The following is a 7,903-nucleotide window of genomic DNA, read 5'->3' as shown; positions in this document are numbered from 1 at the left end:
AATTTTGAAGTAGTGAGGGAACGATGGAGGTTGAGGGCTTTTGAGGGAAGGGAGATAGAACTTATCAAACAAACTCTCAGCAGACCTGGGAAGGGACTCCATAAACCCAGAGGCAACAGAGAGTCTAGCAGCCTACCCTCGAAGACACAATAGCCAACTGGGGACAAAAAGTGGTCCACTTTTTCCCTTGTTTTTCTTCCTCATCCTTTCTTCTTCATCATTTTGCTCATTTTATTCAAGCTCTATTCATTAAGAGTTTTGACTGCTGATAAAAAGATTGCCACAGAAGTTTTAGGTCCAGAGTCATCCCAGATTCCATTCAAAGGCATCAGCTCCATCAGCTTAGTTTGCTGCTGTACGAGCCTGGGGGTTAGGGGAATGGAGAGTAGGAGCGATCCAACAAAGTTGTTTAGGAGAATTAGTGGAACTTAGTGAATAATAATCATTGCCAATAATTAGATATGGAGGGAAAAAGGAAAGTAAGGAACAACACTAACTCCATGATTTTGTGTCTGGGTGACCAGGACAATTTCAAAAGAAGAAACTAATTTGTTTATGGAACCTTAACTAAAGCTCATTTAGTCCAACCTCATTTCCAGTGTTCAGATCCCCTCTATATCATCTTGCCAAGGGAAGGTTCAATATAAGAATGGTCATCTTTAATAATAGGGAACATTCTATCTCCTCTAACAGTGTAATCTACTTTAGGCATTTCATGTCAGATTTCTTGAGTTCATGGTGAAAAGAGGTTAGATTATTGAAAATACAGAATTTTAAGTCAGTAGAGAGATCAGATTTGGAGCCAAGGAGATGAGCTGATGTTATGACAAGGAGCAAGGAGCAACAGTCAATGGTAGAGAGAGAGAAGTGATGAGTAGGGAACCATGACTGGTCTTTGGAGGACAGGGGAGTGAGAAAGAACCACAATGGAGAAAGAGAATAAAGGAGGAAAACATTAATTACATATGGTAGTTTCATGGAAGTTAGGAAAAGAGAGTTTCAAAAGGGGGTGAATAATGGCAAAAGCAGCAGAGGACAAGCAGAAAGATGTCCTTCCATATTCTTCTGGATCAGATCTTCATAGTATGACTTGATTATTTTGTTATAAGTCATTTCCTGGAATATTAGAGCATAGACTATTTAAAGTTAAGGATGAAATCATTCTAAATTTAACTATAAATAGCTTATTCTTTTAAAATTGTTTGAGACTTGTGCATGAACCTGGTTTATTACACAGCATACCCTCTTTCTTTTTAAAGGTGAACATTTTAATATTAAAATCAGGGAACTCTGAGATAGTGTGTATATTGTATCCAATAGAACAGAATTGAAGTTTTGAGTTTATTGTGTATGTTTTTGTATGAATGCTTCCTCAAGTACTTTTTTACTGTTTTAATGGACTCCATGGTGATGTAGTTTAAGATACAAATGTACTATTGGGAAAGATGTTTCAAGCCTGTCATAGGTTGTCATTGTATGTTGATGATGATTTCATTTTAATCCATTCTGGTCATTTCTCCATATCATAGAATCACTGAACATGAAATTTGGCAGAAGTGACAATTTTGTTCAGTGTAGGGCTAGCACTACCAGGATACAGGATATTACAGAACATATGTAAAATGTTTTATCGCTGCTGCCTGGAAAGTTCTGTGGTATGTGAGGTTACTTTCTACAACTTATTAGCTAACTTGTGAACATAATAATCATGTCTAAAGCATTTATTTTACTTTATATGTATAAACATACTGTTGAATAGCAGGGGTTCAAGAAACTATTCCTCAGGGAAAAAAATTCACTTCAAGGACCTTGCTATAAAGCCTTGAAATTCACACATTATTTGCATTTTGAGGGTCCAGTTAAAGTATTGACTCTTAAATATGCTGATCTGGTTAATTAACGCAACACACTACATTCCTTCCCTTCCATGAGAGGGATGGAGGGTCAAGACAGTTTGATGAAAAGGATGTTTGGGAAAGTCCAGGGTCTGGGATGTTGTTGGGAAGGGTATGCTGTGGGCACCAGTGTGAGAGTATAGGGGAATCTGAAGACAGTCAGGACACCAATTCCTGGGGACTGGTGAGCACTCAAAGACAGCAGACAGAGTTTCTTTACTTCTGTCTGGAGAAAATTTCAGATACCTTAAATAGCCAGAAAAAAGCATAAAGTTAAGGCTGAGCACAGGAGCCTCCTCTGTGACATTGCTTCCAGGGTAGCACAAAGGATACTGTTGCAGTCAGCATACTCCTTAGCTTCCCTTTTCATTTGATTAAATGGGCTTATCTCTAGTGCTCAGGAGGATCACTAATAATCCACTCTCCTGAGCCTACAGGACACCATAATAGGGGCAAGCTTTGGAGAAGTCAGACCAGAATTAAAAACACCATAGCTATCACTTTTAAATTTGTACAATTTGGGAACATTGCTAGCATTCTTTCAGTTGCTTTCATCTATTAAATTGACATATCTTCCTCAGAATGCTGTTACAAGAATAAAATGCAATAGCTGGCATTAAATACAACCATCCCATATGATGCCTGATGCCAATCAATGTTTTTTTCTTGCTTCTTAGCCCAAACTACCTTTCATACTAACAGGGTGGAGGACATGAGGAGGCTGTTCCCTTCGAAGACCTCCTCCTGGGCTGCTTTGTGTGTGTTTCTTGAGGTTCCAGCTCCATCTGAGCAGTGCTCCCTCTGCCAGAGGCAAGGTGGGCTTCACACATGTATGTCCTGAGAAGAGCCCTAGGCTTGGTTTCATGCTCCATTGTTGCCACCTGGAAATGCTTAATAACTTTTGAAATAGAGTCCTGGTGTTTCATTTGGTTTGGAACCCACAAATTATGTGCTGGTTAGAGGATATTCAGTTGGTAGCCTGGGCACTTTTCCCCTCCACTTTTCAAAGAGAAGAACAACTAGGACAGTGGTTCTCAACCTTCCTAATGCCGCGACCCTTTAATACAGTTCCTCATGTTGTGGTGACCCCCCAACCATAAAATTATTTTTGTTACTACTTCATAACTGTAATTTTGCTACTGTTATGAATCGTAATGTAAATATCTGATATGCGGGATGTATTTTCATTGTTACAAATTGAAAATAATTAAAGCATAGTGATTAATCACAAAAACAGTATTTAATTATATATGTGTTTTCCGATGGTCTTAGGCGACCCCTGTGAAAGGGTCGTTCGACCCCCAAAGGGGTGGCGACTCACAGGTTGGCGACCCACAGGTTGAGAACTGCTGAACTAGGAGGTGGTGACTAGGCCAGCTGCCTGCTGTGGGAAAAGTGAGGGAGAAGAATAAGAAAGACTCTTGGAAAATTCTTTTCTGGTGTGAAAGAATAAGAAAAAATAATGGGAGGAACCAAGATGGTGGCATAAGGTATACATTTGTATGTGCTGCCTCCTACAACCACACCAAAACTACAACTACAACGGCTATCATCCAGAACCACGGGAAAGTTGGCTGAGTGGAAGTTCTACAATTAGAAGGAAAGAGAAAAGTGCATTGAGACTGGGTAGGAGGTGCGGAGGCGCCAAGAGAGGAGGTACGGAGGTGTGCGAAATGGGCTGGCAACTGGGTGCGCTGTTTTTTTCAATTGGAAGGGAGATATAAGCTCCTGACTGCTCTGAACTCCAGTTTCCGGCGAGACTCTGGGGACCCAGACTCCTACGGGGAGAAACTGGACTGTTTGTCATCGGGTTGGAAAGCAAGGGTGGCTTTCTCGCAGAAGTGCTTACAGGGATCATTGTTACTGTGTGGGGGCATGGGATGTGGGGACATGGAGTCGCGGAAACCCAGAGACGCAGAGACGTGGAGACGAGGAGATGACTGACTGGCAGCCATCTCTGTTTGCTTCACCCTGGTGATTCCCTGAGACCCTGCCCCACCCAATTTACAACCCCACCCAAGCTGTGCACAATGACTTATGCATATGAATGGTCTGTCCTTTCGCAGCCTAATCTAACAAACTGCAGCTGGGTCAGAGAGCTCCAAAACTTCCAAACCCTGAACAAAGAGGAGAAATCTGCAGATCTCGTTGTAGGTCCTGCTGGGTGGCCTCAGGCAGTGGCTGACATTGCACCTCCTTGGAGATCCAGGAACCAGTGTACCCAGTGGTCAAATACCAGATTTCAACTCCTCATATCCATAAGTGACACACTCAAGAGGCAGACTCAGTAAGCACCAAAGCCCCACTGAAGCAAGTCCTGCCCCATAGGGGTGTCTCCTTGCCTAAGGGTGCCGTTTTCAGCACTGCATAAGCTGCTTCTTCCCTTGTGAAAGCTTCTATATCTGTCACCAATGCTGAAAATTGTGAGGTACGAAAACCTAAGCAACTTCAAAAAACTCCTGCTAGTCCTTTGAAAACAGAGGTATTGAAAACAATCGGGAAATCAGCCAAATCCCAGACAGTTCGGCCCAAAGAAGTAAATAGAGAAACTTGTCTGCAGTCTCACTCTAAAGACAAATCTACAACACCAGGAGCAGGAGTCAAGCCGTTTCTGGAGCACTTCGGAGAGCGCTGTCTAGAACACAACAAAGACAGCCCCAAGCGGAGCATGTCCCACAGGACCCCCGTGGTCTCTCCAAACACCAAGGCCATCCAGGAAAGACTGTTAAAGCAAAACACATCTTCATCTACGACCCATGTAGCGCAGCGGCTCAAGCAGAACGTGAAAAAGAACTAGCATGTCTTCGTGGCCGATTTGGCAAGGGCAATTTATGGAGTAAAGAAAAAGGCAAAAACTCAAGAAGCAAACAACTAGAAACCAAACAGGAAATTCACTCTCAGAACACTCCCCTCAGAAAACATCAAGTTGATTCAAATATCCTGTTAGGTCCAGAAACAGAAAAGGAAAAGGTGGTAGGAAAGCCCCCTAGCCCAGAGCCTGCAGGTTTCACTGAATGTGAAATGACGAAGTCTAGCCCTTTGAAAATAACATTGTTTTTAGAAGAGGGAAAGTCTTTAAAAGTAACATCAGACCCAAAGGTTGAGCAGCAGACCACAGTGGTATGTGAAACTGAGATGAGCATGGATGATGAGGATGACATCAATAGTTCAAAAGTGACTAATGACATCTTCAGTGATGTTCTGCAGGAAGGTGAGCTGGATGTGTCCAGGAGCCCAGAGCAGATGGGCCAGGCAGGAGCCTAGAGCAGGGAGGACCAGGAGGATGCCCTGAATATCTCCTCAATGTCGCTGCTTGCTCCGCTGGCACACAGTTGGCTTGTAAGTCCAGAGAGTTTTGCTTCCTCACCTAGATTGGAACTGAAGGGCAGTAGCATACATGAGAGTCCCAGATCAGGAAAGTTCCAGTGAACTTGTGTCCTGCAGGCCGAGTCTGGTGATAGCATTGGTTCTGAGGACCGTGAGGACCATGACCTTCTTTACAGCATTGATGCGTACAGATCTCAGAAAATCAAATAAATAGACCGTCCTTCAATTAAGCAGATTGCTCGGAAGATGCTACTTCAAAATTAGAGGAAAAAAAGAATGCTGAAGAAAAGAGTGTCTTTCCTTGTCAGGTGAACATCAAGCAGAAAATGCAGGAACTCAACAATGAAATCAACCTGCAGCAGTCGGTGACCTACCAAGCCAGCCAAGCCCTGAACTGCTGTGTGGACGAGGAGCACGGGAAGGGGTCCCTGGAAGAAGCCGGGGCAGAAAGACTGCTTCTGATCACAACTGAGAAGAGAACACTTTTGATTGATGAGCTGAATAAACTGAAGAGTGAAGGACCTCAGAGGAAGAATAAGACTGGTCTCCTCTACCAAAGTGAATTTGTCCTGTCCAAAGGGTCAGTCACTTTGTCAAAAATCCGTTTGCCTCTCAAGGCAGATTTTTGCCTGCAACACAGTTCAGAAACCAGATGCAGCAAGTTACTCCTTCCTCTTCATACTGAAGTCAGGAGCCAAGAGCATGGTGGCCACCCCGCTGGCAAGCACTGCCACTTCTCTGAATGGTGATGCCCTGACGTTCTCCACCACGTACACTCTGGAAAATGTGTCCAATGACTTTGAAATAAGTATTGAAGTTTACAGCTTGGTGCAAAAGAAAGATCCCTCAGTGCCAGATAAGAAGAAAAAGGCATACAAATCCAAGGCTATCACTCCAAAGCAACTTCTCACATCTATAACTACAAAAAGCACACTTCATTCTTCAGTGATGGCCAGCCTGAGCGGTCTCCATGCTGTGTGCACCAGCAACTTTATTCTTGTTGGATCTTACACGCTGTCCTTGTCTTCAGTTGGAAACACTAAGTTTGCTGTGGACAAGATAAATTATGATGTAAAAGAGCAAGAGCTACTGCGATATTTGTTCCAGGAAAAGGTGCCCTTTTTATCTCTTTTGGAAGGTCATATTCTTTTAAAAATAAAATGTCCATTGAATTCAAGTGTTGAAGAAAAAGGTTTTCTAACCATATTTGAAGATGTGAGTGGGTTTGGTACCTGGCATCGAAAATGGTATATTCTGTCTGGAAACTGTATCTCTTACTGGACGTACCCCGATGATAAGAAACGGAAGAATCCCATAGGAAGGATAAATCTGGCCAATTGGACCAGTCGTCAGATAGAACCAGCCAACAGAGAATTTTGCACAAGATGCAACACTTTTGAATTAATTACTGTCCGACCACAAAGAGAAGATGACCGAGAGATGCTTGTCAGCCAGTGCAGGGACACACGGTGTCACCAAGCACTGGCTGTCTGCAGACACCAAGGAAGAGCGGGACCTCTGGATGCAGAAGCTCAATCAAGTCCTTGTAGACATTTGCCTCTGGCAGCCTGACGCCTGCTACAAGCCTTTCGGGAAGCCCTGAGCGGGGCAGTTCCCGTGCGCTCAGCGGTGGCTTTGAGCTCCGTCATATGTGTATCTTAAGAGCAGCAGATATGCTGATTGCATTTTATGCTTTAAAAAAGAAAGGGTATGTGCCAATATTGACTACATATTATGCAGTATTTATGTCTTTTGTATGTAAAATTTCAACTGATTTGTCATTCATAAATGCCTGGAGGAAAATTCATTATAGTTGATTTTGCTAAATCTTAATCTAAAAGCCTCATTTCCTAGAAACCTGATTATTCAGTTATTCACGATAAAATGTTTGTTTGTTTTTAAGTAAGGAATTGTAAGTTGTCTTGTTGGAGCTGTTGGTCTCAGCACAGAGGGGTCTTTGGGAGTTAGAGCCACTATTTAGCCTCATAATTCTTCCTGTTGGTTGTGGGCCTTTATTGGATGTATCTTGTTTCTGTCACACTGAAAACATTTCCAAGGGACTTCACAGAAACATTTTAGTAATGGAGGTAAGGGTTTTTTCAAAGAGCAAATGGGCATTCGTTTAAAGCTGAGGCTTCTCCGAACAGGAGATGCAGACTTAAGGGATATAGTGTGAGATTTGGGGGTAAGATGTTTTATTTAGAAGACTTAATAATCACATGGTTTACATTTGTTGTTACTGAAGGTGCTGCATGGTACACATTTTCATAAAGTGTAGGCTTTCGAAGTAATTATTTTTGCTATATAGCTAACAGACTCCTCAGATATACTTGGCATATTAGTTTCTTTCTGTTCTTGTAACAAGAACAAATGTAAATTGAAGAATTTTTATATAAGAAAGTAAATCTCACAAGCTTCTGTGGACTAATACTTGGCTTGCCAAAGCTCTTGACTTTACTTTTCATGTCATATATGACAGTGTCTAGAAATCCATTATGAAATCTGTTGAAAAACTATTGAGTAATGTATTTCTTTAAAAGCCTAAGACTTTATTTTTGTGTTATAAAATATTGTAAAGCATGGTCTCAAACTTTTAAGTATACTTTGAGTTTCTTCTCTAAATTGTTAAAGTTATTGATGGTCTCATTTATAAACACTAAATTCTGTCACCTGTCATTTTA

The 7,903-nt window shown here is 42.0% G+C and overlaps 1 pseudogene across 1 annotated transcript; it reads left to right on the top strand.

Annotated features, from left to right (window-relative positions):
* Positions 1 to 1,016: 1,016 nt before the first annotated feature.
* Positions 1,017 to 6,825, top strand: LOC308528126 (anillin-like; annotated as a pseudogene). Its single transcript has 2 exons — positions 1,017 to 1,083; positions 4,268 to 6,825. The product of its transcript is annotated as an anillin-like (transcript).
* The last annotated feature ends 1,078 nt before the right edge of the window (positions 6,826 to 7,903 follow it).

The sequence above is a fragment of the Myotis nattereri genome (genome assembly GCF_964212035.1).
Source record: "Myotis nattereri genome assembly, chromosome: 1".
Taxonomy (NCBI): Eukaryota; Metazoa; Chordata; class Mammalia; order Chiroptera; family Vespertilionidae; genus Myotis; species Myotis nattereri.
This window is presented reverse-complemented; position numbering and strand designations above follow the sequence as displayed.